A 22,379-nucleotide genomic window follows, 5' to 3' on the forward strand; every position below is an offset into this window, starting at 1 on the left:
TAACATGCCTTCCAGAACAGTAGGGAACAGCACCTGACAATCAGTCAGAGGGCCATCGCAAGTTAAAAATTTAGCCTGTAAGACTAATTACCATAAAATTCTATTTTTTGCACCCACTTTTTTTTAAAACAAGTCACCTATTTCCCAGCGGAGCAACAATGATTGCGAATTTTTGACATACTACGTTTGATGTCATTATGTCAGTATTTTTTCCTTATTACTTTAAAAATGCATATGAAATTAGAATGGCAAAATGCAAACTTTTAGATGTCCTGTAACTTTTTACTCCTTTATCCAAACTGCAAAACAAAACTTTACAAAATCATACTCACAGTTTGTATAATTTTTTAAGAGGTCTGTGCAGATGGGATTAAAGAGGGACATTGTTATACAACAGCCTTATGACTATTGCCCACGACTGTGGACATAGTAAAAAGACTACCATCTCCTTTAAGCAGTAAAACAGAAATAAATAATTTTTGTAGCTGTAGCATTTCTCTTGCTTGGTCTGAAATTTAAGAAAACATATTTTTAAAAGCAACTCTGTCATCCCCTAACCACTCAAAGTATCCAACGTTTCTCAGCTAATAATAATGATGCACCTCTCTTTAGGCCTGGCCTTTCCTGTAGTGCATGAAAATGTGGGGCAATTTGGAGTTTATTCTCTTAACACTGAAACTCTTACACAGTGGCGGCTGCCACTGAAGAGGGATGCGGGGCGGGACAGGGTGTGACAGGACCGGGAGGGGGGGGTTAAAAATAAATAAATAAATAAAAAACAAAAACACTTACCTTCGAGGGGAGACACCTTTGTCTCCCCTCCGTACTCTTCCCTGATGCACAGGCTCCCAGCCATTCACGCCGCTGCTGTCACCAGCATGACAGCAGCGTTGTGATTGTTCTGAGCGGACTGCTTCGCAGCTCAGACTAGGAATGGGAGACTGGACATGTTCTCCACTGTGCAATACAGCCGGGTAGAGAACATGCAAAGTGCGCATGTCTATTTGGCCGGCCCAACACAGTTGGCCAAGCAGACTTGTGCACTTATTGTAGTGCATAGCCCTCCTCCGGCCCGCTTCCTCTAGCCCAGCCCCACCCACCCGCCCTTTTCTACAAGGAAAAATAAAATAATAATAAGGTAGCGTACGTTATTATCATTTTATTTTTCCTTTTTGGAAAACCTAGCGGGCAACGCTCCTCCGCCTTAGCAGTTAGATTGAGAGAGTTGAGAGGGACACTATTGTCCAAATCTACTTTGCACTCCATTAGTAAATACCTCAAGGGTGCAATCCACAAAGTTATTTGAGTATGTCAACTCGCGACCCTAAAATATCTAAAATGAGAATAAAACGAAAATATTTAGAAAATAATCATACACAGCAAGTAAACAGAAAGGTCTGTGCCCTTACCGCACTTTGATTGATAGTGAGTTGGGCATTTTGGGGCCTCCTACACTTGTAGTACTCCTATGATACTCTTGTAGTACTCATATGGTACTCTTGTAGTACTATTTCATGGAAGCATACATGTTTGTGTAACTGCACCTAAATGTGTAAAATTTTGCAATTATAGGATATTATTATTATATGGTGGTGGATTAGGGTAGCCTTTGTCTTTCATGAACTAATTCAGAACTCCTAAGAAAAGTTTGTAACTAGTGAGATTACCTTTCAAGCCCCGGAAGATTCTCTACTTTAAGAGTGCATGTAATTAAAATAAGAAATCGGATGACATGGCAGAATAAATGAATTATTCATAATAATCAACAGTTAAACGAGCTTCCCAAGAGATTATACTACAGAGTGCTTTACTTTGAGAACCTTTAATAAAGTAAGACAGACAATAGAGAATGCATGATGGAAACATTTGGATAAGAGCAATTTATGGAAGAAGCACTGTCATCGTCTAATGAAAAATAAATTGATCTAATAAATTGATTGCCTGCTGTGCTAGAGGAGCAGGAAGCCCTGGCTCCCAAAAGTACATATCATGTTTTCATTTTCATTTTAAGCATGTATTATTATATTGCCATATCATATCACTAATGAAAACACAGAGGTTTTCATAAATAAAGAACAACCAGGAAAAATGCATGGCCTGTTTAGTGTATTGAAGGTTCACAGAAAGGTAATATTAACAATGTACAGTGTTTGCAACTGCTTGTAGGGGATGGAGAGGGATTTGTACAATATGCCCCCCGTCACCTGTCCAGTGGTGTGGAGGGTGCTTTAGAAGGTGCTTTCTGGGGTGCTGAGTCTGCAGATAATCATACACAGAGCCAACAAGCTCCATAATATTTCCCACTGAGGTTTATGCTTTAAATAAGCAGGTATTGTGTGGTACTGACTACCTGTACTTGTTAACTTCTCAGCAGAATTGAAACCTTTGATAGAACAGTACCAACAATTCCTACAGAATGAGCAAGTGGCTACTATTCCAGTGCGAACAAAAAGCAACAAATGAATGGGCAGAATGCTTGATCTGATCTTTATGTAGCATTCCTGCAGTGTGCTGATTGGAGCTTCACCGATGGCCACACTGCTTGTAATAAAAGTAGAATTATAGTTGAACCAGTGCTTTAAATGTCGTGTTCAGGATGTAGCCGCTCTCATTCCAATGTGGAGAATCAGCTCTGTGCCAATAGGATCAATACGCCACTGGTACATCAAATAGCTGCTTGACTTTGCATTCAGAACAATGGAAGCACTTCCTTGGTAATGTAACTTAGCCAGCTACTTCCCACCCTCTAGTCTATTTCTTATAATAGGCTTCCCGAAGCGGGTGATGTCTGGTGCAGTGCAGCGCTGTGAAACTAATTGCTGCTAGGCACTCGAGCAGGGGCGTGCGACACTTCGAACCAGGGGATTACCTGTACCACAATCTTCTTGAATTAGAGTCAGGCTTACTCCCTCGGCTTTTAGAATGATGCTGTGAGTGATGATGGTTTACCCTGGCCCGATTAAGGGCCATATGTACGAACACTTTTTCCCATAGACACAGAATGGGTAAAAACCTTTGCTACATCTGGCCCTAAGTGACAACATTATGCCCCAAAAAAGACATTATCCTGTATGTCAGCAAACCAATGGATTACTCTACCATATTAACCAATTTAAACCGCCCTATATTGCCTCTAATGCAATATAAAATGTATAGATCATGAGTTTTGCATCAGCCCCATGCTCATAAGAGGATGGCTTTCTTGTCAATTTCACTTCCCTGCCTCTCCTTCAATGAGTTTCACTCCCATTCTTTGTGTGTCCCACCTCTGGAGCATTTCTTCTTAACCATGGTCTGGCTGAATGGCTTGTGTCCTTTTACTGCTTCCGCTCAAGGAACTTTTTTTTTCTTTTTCTTTTATCAGTTTATGGGAGTGAGTGCATGTGTTTTCTTGCTTTCTCCCATATTGTTTTGTATTGTATTGTAATTGCATTTATTTAGCACTTACTATCCTTGAAAAGGCATTGAAGTGCTTTATGGCATGTGGTCCGTAACTCCATAGCCCAAGGTTAGTGATTAACCCAGTGGTTATCGTTATTGTAGATTTTTAGTTATTGGACTAGTGTTGTGCTTTAAGCAAACTGAAAAAGTTCCTTCATTTTCAGGAGATGTATTAGGTTAGTAGGAGTTAGGTATAATTCTTAAAGTGAGTTAAAACAAGTGAAAAACATGGGTGAGTAAATAAAGTGGAATAGGTTAGGTATTGTGAGATAGCTAGGAGAGATTAAAAAGAATTTGAAATTGTGATTTAAGGGAAAGGGTGAGTAATAGGTTTGAAACCGTGTGTTTTTGCAAGAATGGATACTCAGAACGAGAGTTTATGATTTGCAAGGAGAGTTATGAGTGTTAGTTTTTTAAAGTATAGTAGAGAATAGGACAGCAGACATATCAAACAATAGGGTCAGCACAGAGGCATTAAGGCATGCCAAGGATGGTGTGTAACACCATTCAAATAGAAAGTCAGACTGGCGAATAATCCCTAGCTACATATCAATTTGGGTCCCTGCAGGCTTTTCTGAAATGTTGAGGTAGGATGCAGTCTCAAAGTAGAAAGAGTGGAAAGAATCACTGAAAAATTATTACTGGTTGGCAAGTGATTGAAGTTCTTCTGCCTTAGGTTGTTCTATTTGGCTGTTGATAGTGTTGATGCAATCTGTTCTTTCTTACGTCGATATTGAACATTATTGAAACTTTTTGACTTTTTACTTGTTTTTAATATAGACTTCATCAACATGACGGAGCTGTGCATCAAATTTTTTTTTTTTTCAAAAAGAAAATCCTGAGGTGAGATTGTCTTCTTGAAAAGAAAAAAACAGCACCCCTCTCACCATGAGCGCTATCTCCTATGACAAGGGGGGCATTAGACAGTTTTCAATTCTCATCATGCCTCATACCCCCAGGGTTTGCCTGGCGGTGACGGACAGTGAAAACTGAGCTGTACGACCCAACATCTAAATTATATTGGCAGATATAGCGGTCAACCTCTGACGGCCCCTACTCTGTCAGGCCGTTAAAGGAGTGTGACCATGGCAGAGACAGGCTAGTCTCTGCCGTGGTTACACCAAAAGTCCACATGCTTTTAAATCCGGTGGGATGACCATTTTGTTGGCAGTAAGGATACTCTGTCTCTGTTGCAACAGAGTATCCTTACCTTCAACATATCAGCATCTTTGTACCTGTGCCAATAGGGGATGGCACCATAAAAGAGTGAATGTGGCACGTAGCAAACCTCAGATGACAATATGTATGTTGTACTTGTGCGGTACTAAAATCTGCTGTTCTTGATGTTTTATTCTATGGTATGTTGTTTGTTGTCATAGCAGCAGATTTAATAATTGCCCCAAGGCGATGCAGTCTCACCTCATTTACCCCACCTTCATTATCCTCATTGCAAAGTTCTTTAACTCCAGCTACATTCCCTAGCATTTCAGTACAGGGATTGCTGCAGTTGATCATTGCACCCCATCAATCATCGTTCAGCCTCTTTCCTGGAATGCCTATGTACTGGAATGCTTGTTTACCAGGCTCTGGCCTTCAAAAGCCGCCTCTACCTCTGTGGTCGTGCAGTTGCTTCAACCATATACCAATGAGTGCCATCTAGACCAAAATTCCTTACTAGGTAGTGAGTATTTCTTCATATTTACTGTTTTCTGTACTTCTGTTGAGCATCCATATTAATTCTACAGTATGAGGATCGCTTATGGTTTCTTTCTATGTGCATTTATCAGAGTATAAAAGGGTTGCTTTAATGCTCATTCAGAATCATGGGAAGGGGTTCACACTTCATTGCCCCCTATCAGCAAACATGCACCAGGGGTACTTGTGTCACCATTACTACCGGTGGTGTAGTGACAGTGCCATGGGCCTAAAAGCAAACAGGGGAAAATGATCCCCCATCCACTAGGTCATTTATTAAGTGCCATTCATAATTGGGATGGGGTTAATGGGCCCAACACACTCTTGGTCCCCATTGTCACTATAGAGGCTGCATAGCTATAGCTATGCCTCAATCACTGCACCGGATCTAAAGTTGATGGGACTTTGGGTAAAACATACAAAAACATGAAAAACATACAAAAACTCCTGGAATAGTAAATAATAGGTAAAAGAAGTTCCTCCCTAGTTGCTTTAGATGCGCTTCCATTGACATATGCAGGGTACAATGGGCTCTAATAGAATAAATCAAAATCCTCCCCTCCCCTGGTTGGGTAACAACAGGCAGTCATAATGTCACTTGTTCTTCTAATAAATAAAAAAATATGTACATTAATAAGTGATTGCCCCAGTGGCACTGCACTGTCTGCACTGATGACAGCTGCGCTTCTGAGAGCGTGAATGTCAAACACAATCATCTACCATGTTGTACACAGAAGAAAACAGAATTGGAACACTTGCAGTAACTTGTTGAAAAAACTCTCATGAAAAAAAAAAATATTCTGCCTAACAAATTGATTGTCAGTTTAAAGACTTTTTTGGCTGTTGTCATAGAAACATTGACTCCAATTGGTGTTTTCATTTTAATATAAAACATTAATATATGTGTTGTCATTTGCTACCGCCTGTAGGGACTACATAGGTTTCACTGACGGTTCTCAGAAAGCACATAAATAATATCTAAGAAAATTCGCAAATTCTTTAGTAGAAAGGAACGTTCTGTCATTAGTGTAGAAAAGGTAAGAAAACGTTGCACTGCTACAGGCAAAACAATTGACTCATAGCACTGGGTGTGCACAGGAGCAAAGTCAGGACAAATTAAGATCTTACTGTGGTATAATGCACAGTTTGGGAGGGGTAGAGTGCATGTGTGTTAAAACTTTAATAAACTGGATTGCAACAGATTATTTGAACAAGGATGGTTGGTTCAGTAAATGCAGAAAAGCCAAAAGGACTTATTATTAACCTTTGATAGTGCCCACAGCAACTCCTTGCTGGACCAAAGGCAAAACAACCAACAAGGTATCCAAGAGCTTGGCTTGCACAGGCTCAGTCCTGCAGACTCCACACTAGGTCTTAAATTTGCCTCAGCATGCTGTGTAAGCATACTTTGTTAGTTTGTGGAATGTGTCCTAGAAGCCAGGATGACATCCACAACTTGGGAAGTCAAACTACATCAACTGCCCCTGCTCCCTTTCCACTTTTGGAAGTATAGACTGTGGAGCTTTGGGTGAAGAACCAAGCCCTGCTGCTGCGACAGATGATTTTCTCATAGTGGTTGTTTGTTCTGAGAAATGTTGCACATGCTCAAAGATTCTTGGTGCGCATTCTCCTGGCCCAATCCAGTGCTCTGGGAGGGAAGGGTACCTCCTCTGGTTGTGATCCAGTGCAACCACTGCACATCTTGTGTAGTTTCCTTAAAAAAATGACGTCCAGTGAGTTTCTTTGGTGCTAGGTCGCTGAGACTTCAGAGCCTGCATATGCCACCTTGTGAAATGAACAAGCTGTATGCATGAGACAAACAGGCCAAGAAGCCTTAGTGCTGCTCTTGTGAGATTCAGGACTGAGGCATCAGGATCATAACCCAAATTTCCTGGACTCATAATAATGGGGGAAAGTCCTTGACCTGCACAGCGATGAAAACAGGTCTTACAAAAGGAAGTCTCTGAGAAGGAGTCAAGTGTGTCTCCGGCTTGTTGACTGAGAATCCTAACAATGTCACAAGGTTCTCCATCATCTGGAGGTGGTCTACGACTGATTGTTGCAAGTCTGTCTCCAACAGTCAGTCATCAAGGTAGTTGAAAACTGGAATCATCAATGTCCAAAGATTTGTAATGGCCACCACCATCACTTTAACACCTCAGGGACACTAGTAAGGCCGACAGGCGCATACCAAACTGAAAATGCTCTTGGACAACATTGAACCACAGGTAATATCTGTGGCACTGCAGGTCAGGCACATGGAAGTAGGCATCCTGCATGTCCAAGGCTATTTTCCATTCACCCAAATGCAGAGCAGACAGAATCGGGCCAGTGTGAGTATTTTGAATTTGTCCTTCCACAGAGTGAATATCTAAAATAGGATGAAGGCCTCCATCCTTTGTCAGCATTGGGAAATATTGGAGTAACATCAATCCTGGTTTCTGAGTCCAGAACTCTCTTGAGGGCCTGTTTGAACAGCAGAGCTATCAACTCCAGCAGTAAGATAGGTAGGTGCTCCTCTGACAGCTGCTCTGATGTGGGAGCAAGCTGGAGTTAAGGGGGTTATTACAACTTTGGAGGAGGTGTTAATCTGTCCCAAAAGTGACGGTAAAGTGACGGATATACCACCAGCCGTATTACGAGTCCATTATATCCTATGGAACTCGTAATGCGGCTGGTGGTATATCTGTCACTTTACCGTCACTTTTGGGACGGATTAACACCTCCTCCAAAGTTGTAATAACCCCCTTAGTCTGAAAGGAACAGAAGGGCACAGCCCTGCTGGTTGATCTAGAGGCCCATCTGTTGGTTGTGATGGATTGAAACCTGGGAGAAAAAGTCATGTCATGCCTCCCACAGGTTGGTTGTGTGCAATCTAGGCAGCTTGGAAGCTGATGACACTGGTGGAAAATTCTGAAGACTTTTATGTTGCCTTTCTGATTTCCTTCCCCGACCACAAAAGGACTGGAGCGACTGACTGCTGCACAGATAGGGTGACCTGGCGTTGCCCATGTGCCAACCTTCTAGAGTTGCATGGGAAGGGTGAAAATGTATGAGGAGCTGTCTGGCAGGGGTGGAAAGGCCCAAAGAATGCACCATGGCCCTGTTTTCTTCAGAGCGTTCTAACAAGCAGAATTCCTAAAAAAAGCCTAACCATAAAGGGATGCCTGCACATTTCCAGAAATACCTGTGGATCGTATCCACATATGGCAATGAAGCACCACACTAGTGCTGAATGCTCACCCCAACCAATCAGTAGTATCCATATCAGCACAAATCACATATTGACCAACCTCATCATTAAGCTGGCTAATGAGAGAATTTGTTTTCAGATTCCTCTTTGATACCCTGTCAGAGGGGTTATGGATAATGGCTTAGAATGCACCTTTCTGGTGGAAGCTTGCACTACCAACCTGTCAGGAGTAGGATGCTGCATAAGAAAATCAAGATCACCAGGCACCAGACTGGCAGGCCACCTGCGTGTTCACTAGTGGGCAAGAGCTAGACTTAGACTAATTGCCCATTAGACTATCAGTTAGGGCTTCATTGAACTTACTTTTACTAGAGCAAAGGAAGCACTCTCTACCGACCGATGGTGGCCTAGGTGGGGAAATTAATCTTGTATTAGGATATCAACCCCACTAGCTTCCTGAAATCTATGTATAAACTGCCATCATCATAATGTGGGAGTAACTCATGTGCATCATCACCATTGTTACCTCCAGATTATGGTAAACTCTAGTCAGAATCAGAACCAAAAAGATGATGGCACCTCTGAGGATGGCTTGATGGTAGTGAGAATCTATTTTCTGAATCAGATTAGTAGGAAGCCAGATGGGCTGATGTGGATTTAAACTGCAATCTTGATCGGGGTGAGATGCATCAAGAGCTGAAATTGAATAATGTCCTTGAATTGCAGGGGGACTTTTGCAAGGTCTGTGACTTCTTTTGATGTTCGACGACATGCAGCTTCACTTCACGGTCCCAGATTGCCTTTGTTGTTTGAGGACACATTTGTCACCGGACTTGGAGTTGTGTCCTGAGCGCAAACACCAAGGGCACATCTTATGCGGGCCGTCACCGACAACTGTTTACGATAGTCAAGGCATGGTTAGAAACTGTAGTTTTAGGTGAGTACATTGTTCCATTGCACACTGGAATTCAATTTAAAAAACTTGTCAAACTTTAAAAAAAAAGGAGAGGAGCTCCGGATGTGCAAATATACACATGAAAAGAAAGAAACTGGCATTGGCAAACAGTGGTGCTGCCTATATGCAGCTCCACTTTGTCACTTCCAGTATGGAATGAAGCCACACAGTGCCACCTAGCAGTGCATGAAAGCACTGCTGTGAAATCTTTCTGATCCATTCTGGCACCTACGGAATATTCTAAAGATGAGGAATCTGCAGTTAGTAGTCTGCACCAGAAGTCAATCTTTAGTATTTTCCTGAATACCTTTAGCAAGGGAATTTCTATTAGATGAAGCAGACGTTAGTTACAGCGGTCAGGGTCATTCTATTGGTTGGCTGATGATTTAAAAAAGCATTCACAAAAACAAACAAGTCTGATGAATGTACAGCTTGCATGTGGCTGATACATACACATGTTAACTCTTGTTGGCTTTTCTAGTCCTTGTCATGAACTGTATTTTAACTCAAATAATGTATTGTTGCTCTCTGCCTATTGCCTAGGGGTATGACTTAAGCCCCTTTTATCCGTTGTGCTTCTGACTGTACTTTTCTACACAAATGTACATAATATTATCATTGCTTTATGGATTTTAGATGTAAAATGGCACTTCGTCCTTTCTAATGGAGGTGGAAGGACACACCCCTATCAACAAATAGAAAAATGTTGAGCCTAAAACATTATTGTGGGCTGAGCCAAGATATAATTGACAATGTATCAAGCCAGTGGCTGAAAGGTCTGGAGCAAAAGTTATGACTGAAGGAGGCTGGCCCAAACCTTTAAAAGTGAATGAAGAATATGTTTACCATGAATGTTGCAAGTGCCACAGTAGTCAACCTACAAAGAAATCACATTGCAAGAATGGTATGGTTTAAGTGTTAGCATGCAAATACTTATTTACACTGAGTAATATCTAATAGGGTTAAGTGTTAGCAGGGGAATATTTTTTTTAACTGGGTAATACCTAGGTGGGAAGACAATAGTTCAAAATGCTTCTAGATTTGTTGGCAAATTACAGAACAACATGGGGGTATGCCTTTCATAGCTGAAGCTAACAGTGAAAGAAAAATTATAAGAGAGCTCATTTGGGGGTTTCCATTTAGATTTGTTTTATTGACAAAAGTGCGACTTTGAAATCAATGAAAACTTCAGTGTGCATGAGTGTGGATTGGCCTGCTATATATGTGTTCATGTGCTACCTCATTTGAATATTATTATTATTGTTATTATTATTATTATTATTATTATTATTATTATTATTATTAATTATCAGCATCATTATCATGATGTTATGAAGATCTTAGTGAATCTCAAAGAGATGCAAGTTCACAAGGCAAAGATGTCAGTGGTAGTTATAGCTAACTAGCTTTAAAATAGGCATGCTTTAGGAAGACATGGCTGACAGAAGGATCAAGTGAGTGATGTACTTGGAGATGATTGTGGAAATAGTGGCTTCTTCAGATGTACAAAATTCAAACATATAACCATCAGATCACTGCATACATCAGCAACAAGTGTTCTATTCACTAAACCATCCTACAGCACATCTGGTTGCGTCTTACACATAAGGTGGTCAACCCTGGCATAAAGTTATCTGACTTATATTGGCCATCACTGGAATCTTGTGATCAAACCTATCATGGGGTTGGCATCATTAGTGCGGGTTAGAATTCTTTGTCATTGGTGGCCATCTCTGATATCAGGGAACTACAACTAGAATCTACCATTAAATAACCACCCATGGCACACAGTGGATATCGCTACCATAAGATAACCCTCCAAGGGCAGTAGAATATTATATTCAGCCATGATAACTGGTAGGTTTCCCAGATTTTTGGTGGACCTCCTGAGATCTAATGACAATGCTTGAACTCAGAGGGGCATTCATGGTATGAGGAAGCCACTCACAATGTATTGTGCCCTCTCCTGGTATCTGGATGACATAAAACAGCCATCAATGACCCTTGGTCACACTCCTTGTATCTGGTTGCTTTAATTTGGAAAATGGCATCTGTTAGACTTGGCATCCTTGGCGTGGTCTCCCCTAACTTTTTGCCTCTGTTACCCAGGTTGTTGATGTGTGCTGGGATCTGTTTTTGCTGTTTTTGTCACTCAGGGCACTTTACCACTGCTATCCAGTGCTAAAGTGCAAGTGCTTCTATGTAAAATGAATGTGTAAATTGGCTTTCCATGATTGGCATATTTGATTTACTAGTAAATCCCTAGTACAGTGCACTAGAGGCACCCAGGGCATGTTAATCAAATGCTACTAGTGGGCCTGCAGCACTGGTTGTGCCACCCACATTAGTAGCCCTGTAAACATGACTCAAACCTGCCACTGCAGTGTCTGTGTGTGCAGTTTTAAACTGCCAATTCGACTTGGCAAGTGTACCTACTTGCCAGGCCTTAACCTTCCCTTTTTTATACATGTAAGGCATCCCTAAGGTAGGCCCTAGATAGCCCCATGAGCAGGGTGCAGTGTATGTTAAAGGTGGGATATGTACTTATGTGTTTTACATCTCCTAACAGTGAAATACTGCCAAATTAGTTTTTCACTATTGCAAGGCCTATCTCTCTCATAGGTTAACATGGGGGCTGCCTTTAAATAGTATTAAAGTGCAAATTCCCTTAGGGAGCAGATAGAAATCTGGAGTTTAGGGTCTCTGAGCTCACAATTCAAAAATGCATCTTTTAGTGAAGTTGGTTTTTAGATTGTGTGTTTGAAAATGCCACTTTTAGAAACTAGGCATTTTGTGTGCTTAAACCATTCTGTGACTCTGCCTGTTTATGGATTCCCTGTCTGGGTCAGTTTGACAGTTGGACTGTTTGCACCTCTCTCTAGACAGTGACACAAAGGAAGCTGGGGTGTAGCCTGCATATCCTGAGCCATCTTTGCTGCAAGGGAGGGGAGGAGTGGTCACTCACACCTGAAAGGGCTGTGCCTGCCCTCACACAATGCAGTCTCCAACCCCCTGGTCTGTGTATGGGGCCTGGTCTGGGAAAGGCAGGATCTTACAAACAAGAGAGAGACTTTCCTTTGAAGTAGGCCCACTTCAAAGGCAGAAAGGGGTACAAGAAGAGTCCCCAAAACCCCTGAAAATTAGATAACTTCTGGAATCAAGGGGAACCTCTGCAAAGGAGAAGAGCTGAAGAGCTGAGAAGTGCTGCCCCTACCTGTGACTGTGCTTTGTTGGGCTATCCTGCAGTTGATGCGTCTGCCTGTGAAAGGGGACAAAGACTTGACTTTGTGGAATATTCCTGCTTGAGAAGAATCTCCAAGGGCTTGTACTGAGCTTGCCCCTTGTTCTGAAGTCGCAGGCCCATCAAAGACTTCCCCTACCAGCACCTGGACTCTCTGCTGAAACTCCTGCCCTGACAAGTGGTGCCCTTTCCAGTCCCTGTGCCCTTGAAAGGAGAAACTGGTGAAAATCCAAGAAAACCAACTTCGGACGACCCCGGACCAATGCAGCTGCCGAATCCCATAATGCCGCCTGCACCCTACTCCGTGGTCCTCACTGGAGTGTGACGACCCTCGCAGGCCTGACATCGCTGCAGCCCCGCCAAAGTCTGGTACTCCGTGGAAGTCGCTGCACCACGTCATGACCGCCGGATATCGACTCCACCTGAAGTGCGCAGATTCAATGCTTTGCACTGACACCGCCTCACTTCCACCGCTCCACAGCAAGGACCTGACGCCTCTTCGTTATGCCTCCGTTCCTTTGCCCCGCAGCACCGGAACCGGCGCCGCAATCCCCAACTTTGTGCACCGGCTCGTTTTCACATTTTACTATGGTACTGTACCTGTGGGGCTGCGTAACTCCGTACCATTGGCGTCAGATTGTTGGGAACCACTCTGTCACGATGCTGTGCTGTCACCTCACCGAAGCATTTTGTGTTTCTAAGTGCTATTTTTGAGTTTAATCTTAAAAAATACATAACCTGACTTGTGTATGTCAGATTTTTGTTGTTTTGGTCTTGTTTTGTTTAGATAAATATTATCTATTTTTCTAAACATGTGCGAGTCATTTTGTGGTGTTTTTAATATATTACTGTCTGTGTTGGTACAAATACTTTAAACCTGGTCTCTGAAGTTAAGCCTACCTGCTCATGCCACGCTACCAAGGGGTTGAGCGGGGGTTAACTGAGTGTGATTCTCCTTTACCATGACTACAGTGAGGGTCCTTGCTTGGACAGCGGGTAACCTGACTGCCAACCAAGACCCCATTTCTAACAGCATCCCTTTATTCTAGTGGTCATCCTGATATCTCAGGACCACACTGTCATATGATCGCCCTGCTTGGTATGGACATCTCAGAAATTTGGAGGACACCTCTTGCAAATGATGGGATTCCAAGGCAAAAGGTGGCTGGCAAGGGTACTACTGTGGTCACAATTGCAAAATTCACCTTGTTGCCAGGACCACCATTATAACTCTCAGGGAAGTACAAATGGACTACCAAAGTACATTGGTAGCATATAATGTCTAGTTGCTAAAGTGTGATATTAATAAGGATGCCAAGATGGCAATAGAACAAAGAGTTGTGTGGGCTGGTGGCCCTTCTTGCAATGATTCACATCTTAGTGGTGGATTTAACCTATGTTTGTCTTTTGTAGACTGGTGGGAACACTAGCTCAGTTTGTGTATGAGTTTGAGTGCATCTACTGAACTATCATGGGATCTTTAGGTCTTTCAGGAGTTCAATAGGTAAAGCAGGAATGGCTTTTTGTCAGACAGTCTATAAAAGCCACATCAGAAGCCTTGCTTGACCCCTGATATCTGATATGGAACTGTATGCATCCTGACTCCAGAGACTGTCACCTACCTCTGGGTTTGGCCAGCAGCATTGCAAGACCCTCAAAATGCATCGCCTTATCTGTATTTCATATCATCTGTCTTCCCTTTTTTGCACAACATGCAGCATGTAAAAGGTTAAAGATTGGTTCAATCTTTGTATTGCCATCAGAACTACACTTTACTAGGCAATCAGCTTGTGTCTAGAAATGGACTACAACAGGTGATAACATAACTTGGAACGCAGAGCTCTGACTTTGAATTGAACACTATGATTGAGGAAGCATAAAAAACAAAAATATCCACAGAAAGAACAAGACAATCTCCATCACTTATTAAAGTAATGGGCTCTTGTAACTAAGTACAGTCATAAGTGTAAGAAATTGGGTTAATAGTTAAGAGAGGTGGAAGCCCCACTTAAATAAAAAACACAATTATTGTGGCGGTCACTGTCAGTTTTGGGCTTCCTGCAACCACAAACTGACTAATTTGTGCCGATAATCAACTGCCTGTAACAACCACCCACACAAAGCTTCAGCAGCACATGCTCTTTGTACTGACAGTGACCGTCCACGATGACCAGCAACTGGAGACCTGCATTTCACACTGACAGTGGCCGTCCACGACAATGAACCAAAGCAAGCTCCAGCGACATCTTGTTCTTTGCGTTACAGCAACAAGTGTCTGCAACACTCGATCCATGCGCTGGCAGCCTCATCCTCGCAGTCCCTTCCAATGCAAACAGCATCCTTCGCCCAGACTTGAGAAGGTAACTTTTCAGCAGACCTAACCTGGTCCCATACCTGACCCACACTCCATTGCGGTCGATCTGAACTTGCGAGTTTCTCCTAGTCTAGGGCTGCCAGAGAACGGTAAGTGGTGTTTTGTGCTTCTTGGCTCTATTTTGTGTTTTTGATGTTTGGTGTCAAATTTTTTTTTTAAATGTACTCTATGTTTCGAAATTTGGTGTGCTGCATAGAGATATTACACATTGCCTATAAATTAAGCCTGACTACTTTGTGCTAAGGTACCAGAGGGTTAAGCATAGGTTAGTTTTGTGACTCTCGTGGTTCACCCTGAAAATAATTGTCTTTTTCCGAGTGGGGCTTCCACCTCTCTCAACTAATAATCCAATTTCTTACATTCATGCTATAGAAAATGGGCCTCTTTTAACTATTGGCAAGCATTGGCAAAACCAATATTTTGTGTTTGTATTAGCAGAAGTGTCTGGTATTATTGGAGCAATTTTGTATGTGCTGCCCTAAACAGTCTTTAAAAAAGTAATTCCAATGATGGAAGTTCTTGCTCTACAACAATATGGAGAGGCCAGCTCTTTCCTTCAAAGGCTGCATTAACAGATTAAATTAGTAGAATGAAACCATATTCTCAAAGAAGAGTGTTATAAAACAGAATCAAAGGATGCAGTTGGAATTGAAAGTTGGATCTTCAAATACAAACACTGTAAAGTATTACATTAGCAATACGTTTGCTAAAGGGAGAGAGATACTGTTGCATCCCTAAGAAAGCCTATTTCTGCATACATCTTTAGCTTATATAAAAAAAGTAAACCCACCCAGCACCTCAATAACATGGTGCATTGCAATTTACGTATACAGGTAATATCATTTAGTAATGCTATGTCCAATTAAAATAACTCAGAAAACCAAATATGAATTGAGAGTTTCATTTTGTGTACCTGATAGTATATGAAAAAGTGAGTCTTTTCTATTGCTGCTGACCATTGAAAGCAAGTTGAAGATGAATGGTCATTTTTTTTTAAAGTCAGTATTATGTGCATGATTCACAAAGGTAGCTTACACTTTTGAGGAATTTCACACCCTTTTTCTTATTCACAAAATTATAGTGTCAATTACTACTAAAAACAAAAAAGTAGTATGTCCATCACCACAGATGGGCAACCATTGGTATTATAACACTCTCCTATAGAAAATAAAGGAGGTAGAAACTTAAGGTAAAACACCCTAGGAAATGATGTCAAATTAAATTACATTACTTAAAATAGTTAACATTATACCTAAGGGGCTCATTCCGAGTTTGGCGGTCCGTCGACCGCCATGGCGGCGGTGCTGGTCCAACAACCGTCAGGTTGGCGGTCGGACTGCCATATTACTAATCATGCTGGCCTATGGAGCAAAGACCGCCGCGCTTCCGCTGGCACCGCCAAGCAGCACAGACCGACACAGTCACGAGGCAGCACAAACAGGTTGGCGGAGACAGTGTTTCCGCCAGACACCTTACGAGGTTGCACACTGCCAATGTGACCATGGCAGTCCAACCACCACGCTCACCTGTAGGCAGCCTAATACATCTGGAGCCGCCATGGAACCCATCACACAGGTCCTGGTGTTGTTGTTGATCATAGATGGAGCATAAAATCAATGCTTCCGTGGATGCCACCGACCGTAAGTACCCACACCTATTTGTGGCATTATGCTCAACAATAGATCGTTGCGCTGTCGCCCACATCATACAGGGTCGTGCTTCAGGCACCAAGTACATCTTTCATTGCGTGCCGGGTCGGCATTTTACACAAATCAGGACACATTTACAGTCACAATACATCCCCTTTGGGCAGCTCATTCACACTGCATTGCAACACAACACAAAAACACAATACACATATCTCTTCCACAGGGACAGAGAAGGCTACACAACATTCACCCACACATCAAAGTTCAAAGTTTAAGTTTATTGACATGGTTAATTAAAACCATAGCAATTCAGACATACATACTTGTATAAATACTTAGCATACTCACTGTATTAAATAGAGACTCATAAAAACATATAATGCTTGTTTAAACTAAAACTTATCATAGTAATAAATTGTGTGTGGCTAAAATGTTCTCCACTGATTCCAACCTTACTCTTAGTTTCAAATTTAGGACTTTCTTGCTCCCGTACGAAAACTGTGACTGTAGGTGAGTGAGGCTCAGGGAATATCCTAAAGTAATTAACACTAAGTTATACCTGAGACTGATTTCTGGCTGCAGCTAACCTATTGGGAGCTTTACTAACATAAAATGATAACCCATGCGCACTCGGCTTAGACTTTATTCTTTAGTTCTTTCTAGGCCTGTACCATAAATTTGGTCCCTCGACAAGAAAACGGAATTGAGAGTCCGCTGAGCCAACTAATGACGGCCGGCCTGCATGAGGGTTGTCAATGTCCTAAAAATATTTTTCAGATAAAATGTCCTGTGACCTAGCAACGCAGGGCACACAAAAAAAGTTTGTTCTAATGACTCCTGTCGGTACCCACACAGTCGACAGAAATGTGTCAGATCTTGTTGTCTCCATGAAGGGACCATATCTTTTGTTTCCATCAACCCATATTGAAAAAGCATGAACTGGTGTTTCAGCGACTGGTTTAAGGATGCTGCTAGATATTCCTGTGCCCGTAAAGTTTTGTATGATGTTATTACATTCCAGGCGTGCTGTCTTCTTGCCAATTTGTGTTTGTCAGAATTTAAAGACTTCGGGGGTCATTCTAACTCTGGCGGGCGGTGGAGGCCGCCCGCCAGAGTTCCCCCGACAGAACACCGCTCCGCGGTCTGAAGACCGCCGCGGTGATTCTCTGTTTCCCGCTGGGCTGGCGGGCGACCGCCAGAAGGCCGCCCGCCAGCCCAGCGGGAAACCCCTTCCCACGAGGAGGCCGGCTCCGAATGGAGCCGGCGGAGTGGGAAGGTGCGACGGGTGCAGTTGCACCCGTCGCGAATTTCAGTGTCTGCTAAGCAGACACTGAAATTCTTTGTGGGGCCCTCTTACGGGGGCCCCTGCAGTGCCCATGCCATTGGCATGGGCACTGCAGGGGCCCCCAGGGGCCCCACGACACCCCATACCGCCATCCTGTTCCTGGCGGGCGAACCGCCAGGAACAGGATGGCGGTATGGGGTGTCGGAATCCCCATGGCGGCGCAGCAAGCTGCGCCGCCATGGAGGATTCCTGAGGGCAGCGGAAAACCGGCGGGAGACCGCCGGTTTTCCTGTTCTGACCGCGGCCAAACCGCCGCGGTCAGAATGCCCTGCGGAGCACCGCCAGCCTGTTGGCGGTGCTCCCGCCGACCCCGGCCCCGGCGGTCCTTGACCGCCGGGGTCGTAATGACCCCCTTCATCTTAGTGACAGCATCTGCCTTCCGATAAAGCTCCTTTTTGCCCAGGTTCCGCTCCCAGGCTTCTGGCAGACCTAGCACTTTAATACGGTTGTTTAAATGCTGACCCCAGGTGCCTTTATCATTGTGACGCTGTTGCTCCTCGATTTCCATCCAACATAGGTTATTTAGGGTACCAATCTCTGCTGCACGCATCCTCCAGCATAATTTGGTGAAATCACATTTAATCTGAAATTCGTAGTTTTTCAGACCCAATTCTAGGCGGACCTGGGCTGGAGATGCTGGTCGTGGTATCCGAAAAACCATTTTGTAGGCCTTCGTCTGGACTTGATTAAAAAAAACTGCCTCCTTCCCCAGCATGATTTCGGCTCCATAAGTGACGGTGGGCATTAGCCGTGCTGCCATGACAGAAAGCAGGTGAGTATATGACGGGCAGCTCAATTTTTGTTTTAGTACTTTGAAGCCATAGGTCAATGAAAGGGCTTTAGCTTGAGCAACAACAAGCTGTGGCTTGAAAGTCAAGAGGCGATCCATGGTGAATCCCAAATATTTGTATGTGGGGGCAACCTCCACCCGGGTTCCATTTATGAACCCTGGAGCAGATTTATACTTCTTATCTACTAGGTGGACTACCTTAGTTTTACTCAAATTCAATTCCAGACCTTGCATTGTTATGTATGTATGAAATGCGTCTATGCTATGCTGTAGTCTGACTGGTGTTTGGCTGAGTAAAACTATGTCGTCTGCGTACTGTAGCCATGCTATTCCTTTCTTGGCCAATACTGGCAAATGGCTGATTACAGGTGCAAGAGCCTCGGCTAGGTCAGCAAAATATAAATTGAACAGTGTATGAGCTAGTACACACCCTTGTTTTAGTCCTTTTGCCGTTAATATTCTGTTGGTGAGGTGGCCACCTTCTCCGATTTTTACCTGCGCCCAAGTGCCTGTGTACAAGTCCACCATTGCATTGAGATGGCTGCAAGGTAAGCCCCAACCTTTCAGTTTCTCCTGTAGGCGGGTTCTTGGTAAGCAATCAAAAGCTGCCTTTAGATCAATAAAGCACGCAAATAGCCTTTTCTTTTTAAGTCAGGCTTTGTTTCCCAGCAGAGCCACTGTTGTCAGGTTAGTGGAGGCTCCCATACCATCTCAAAAGCCTGTCTGGCATTGTGGAATTGGATGTCTGTCATGAATCCATTTTGCTAGCTGTTGCAGTAGACAGGCTGCATAGAGTTTTGCTTCCACATCTATCAATGCTATTAGCCTGTAGTTTCAAGGGCTTGCAGGGTTGCCTGCTTTGTATATTGGATGAATGATACTGCCTTTCCATGCATCTGGTAGACCAGTAGTGCCCTGGAGGTCATTAAAAAGCAGCACCATATAATGTGCCCAGAATAAAGGGTCTCCTCTAAACAAGGCATTCGGAATTCCATTCTGGCCAGCTGCCCCTTCCAGTTTTAATTTCTTGCTAAGGCTTGTCAGCTTTTCGATGTCGATGATCATTAGAGTGTGCTCTTGTTCATTTTCGTTTATAGGTAGTTTGCGTTGTCACTCTGAAACCAAAGTTAATCTTACTTAAGTCATTAGCTGCCTGAGTGGCCTCCTCCTTCACTTGTGCTCTGGGAGTGAGAACATTGTTTGTACGTGGGATTCCTAGGTGGCCATATCAATACTGGCGTTCGTATGTCGATTTATTCCCTGATTTAGTCCGTTTATCAGTTCCCAGAACTTTTTGTTATTTTTCTGTTTGTTGGACATGAGCAGCTTGGTCCACAACTCCTCATGATACCTCTGTTTTGCCATCCAGAAATTTTTCTTGAGTTTGGCTCTTAGTTTGGAAAGCCTTGTGTTATCAGATTTCCTTCCCCAGTGTGTGTCCTTTAGGACTTTTTTTTTATTCTCCAGAGACTTGATTTTTCTGATTACGCAGTGTTTTGTTAAACCATGGCTTTTCTGCTCTGCTGCTCTTAACTTTGTTTTTTGTCTCTATGACCGAAATTGGGAGACATTTTTTTATGGAAAATGTATTCATTAAGCAATCACACAAGTGCATCCAAGTGGTCACTCGTTCTACTGGAGGATGATCTTCTTGTTCCTGCATTCTTAGTGTTTCTTTAAGCTCATTAATTGTGCCAGCACTACAGTACACTTCTTCCATTACTATTCCGAGGCCCGGCACCTTCCATTTACATTTTTTTGCATCATAAGTCACTGGGGCTGAAATTATGATATTAGCGGGGGAACCGATTCCATTCATTACGGATCTTAATGAGTTGTGGGAAGTGGTCGCTCTCTGTGCGTTGTTGGATCCTATATGCTAAAACCAATGGCAGTGCGGTTTCATTTATTAATGTAAAGTTGATGTTGGATTTTTTTGTGCCACTTAAAAAGGTTACTTGTGCGGATGAAACATCATCGGGGAGAGGCGTCAGGTGGCGCAAACCCAGGATTTCAAGCTTTATGTTCGCGTATGTACCATTAAGGGGTTTTGTGCTGCCCTTTCTCAAATCAAGGTTAAAATCGCCAGACAGAATGAGGATTGCGTCCTTGCTTTGCTTCTGCAGCATTTTTAGAATGCTGATCAATGTTTCCATATTTTCATTGTTCTGCGTTTTATTAGGGTGAATATATGCATTGATCAGTAGTAAGGTTCTGCTGTTGCCTGATGGAGCCCGATGTTATGAAATTTATTGATAGCAGCCAGTGAATTCCCAGATCGATCTGTTTGATCACCCAGTTTATTTTAGTGGAGCAGTACGTTGTGAGTCCCCCTTGGGGTGTCCATGTCTTTGAGTTTGTTTTGCAGAGATGTCTGTCCCAGAATATCCAGAAATTTGTATCGGCTCCATGCACCAAGTTTCCTGCAACATGATGATTTCAAACTGCTGTAGGAAACTCAGATTTTTTAGACCATGAGTGGTCCGCAAGCATATATGGATGTTTTCTGGGTTTTCGTCAGGACCAATTATGATTGTTGTCATTTAAAATTTGCCTCCAACCTGTTTGATTGTCCAGGGCGTGCCAATGGAGATCTGTTAGTCCATGCCGTGATGAAGCAAGCTTTGATGCTTTACTACTGTTAAGTGTTCCCGACTACTTGGGGAGGTTTCTACTCCACTGCCCCTTTTAAAATTGAGCTGCCCTTTTTTTGTTGCCGTATCAGAGGATTGGGGTATCTGGGCGTTTCTAATTTTTGCAGGATGATGCCCCATGCCCTAAACATGTCTTGATATACTAAAATGTGGTCAATTATGGCAGACGTGGCCCAGGATGTCAGCGTTGCCTCTTTGTCTTTATTATTTGGATGTGGAATGAACTCAACAGTCATCAGCTCTACTGTTGAGATGTGAGCCAGGGGCTGAATCGCATTTATTAACTTCAGTATGGTGCCTCTGTTTAGTATGTCAAAAAACCCCTTCGAATAATAGCAAGGGATTAAAAGTAATTTATTGTCCTCTGAAGCCACCTTATCCTGTGATATCTGATGTCCTGGAATTCTTTTTTGAGCCATGCTGTTTATGCAGTTGACTAACTTGCTGAGTTCCCTGTTCTGGGCACTGCCTGATGATTGTTCTTTTTCCCTGTAATTCTCTTAAGGCCGTCTCACCATGCAAGAGGCTGCCACCCCGCTTTTTGCTGGAGAGAGGGGTTTTCGGAGACTGTTGCTGTGATGTGTATTGATTGCCTAAAGCACTTGGTTCACACGTGGGATTGTCCTCGCTGGCTGTCTGTTCTTCCCTCATCTGGCTAGATTTAACCCAGATTGCTGTCTTTTTACTGTTTTCTGTTCTTCCTGGTTCCTTACACTGCAAGCCATTAAATTTGGTGAATGATTTCCATATACTGTGTTGCTGGACCCCCTTAGATTTTTTCCGTGCTTTCCTTTGTCGTTTTGTTTCCCGTTTCGTGAGGGAGGATCCTCCACTATTGAATTGTTAGGAACTGATCCCTTCAATCCGCCGGTGGAGGAGCATGTTTCTTGTGTGCTAAGGCATGGTCTGCCCTCTATGTTGCTCTGAGACCTTCCCTGTCCGGATAAGTAATTTTCCATGAAATAATTGCTTTCCTGATGGGGTTCCTCCACGTTTTGTGTGCTTTCCTTATTCGCTGGGTTTTTGGGGGTCTTCTCGCCAC

The sequence above is a fragment of the Pleurodeles waltl genome, chromosome 10 (assembly GCF_031143425.1).
Source record: "Pleurodeles waltl isolate 20211129_DDA chromosome 10, aPleWal1.hap1.20221129, whole genome shotgun sequence".
Classification (NCBI taxonomy): domain Eukaryota; kingdom Metazoa; phylum Chordata; class Amphibia; order Caudata; family Salamandridae; genus Pleurodeles; species Pleurodeles waltl.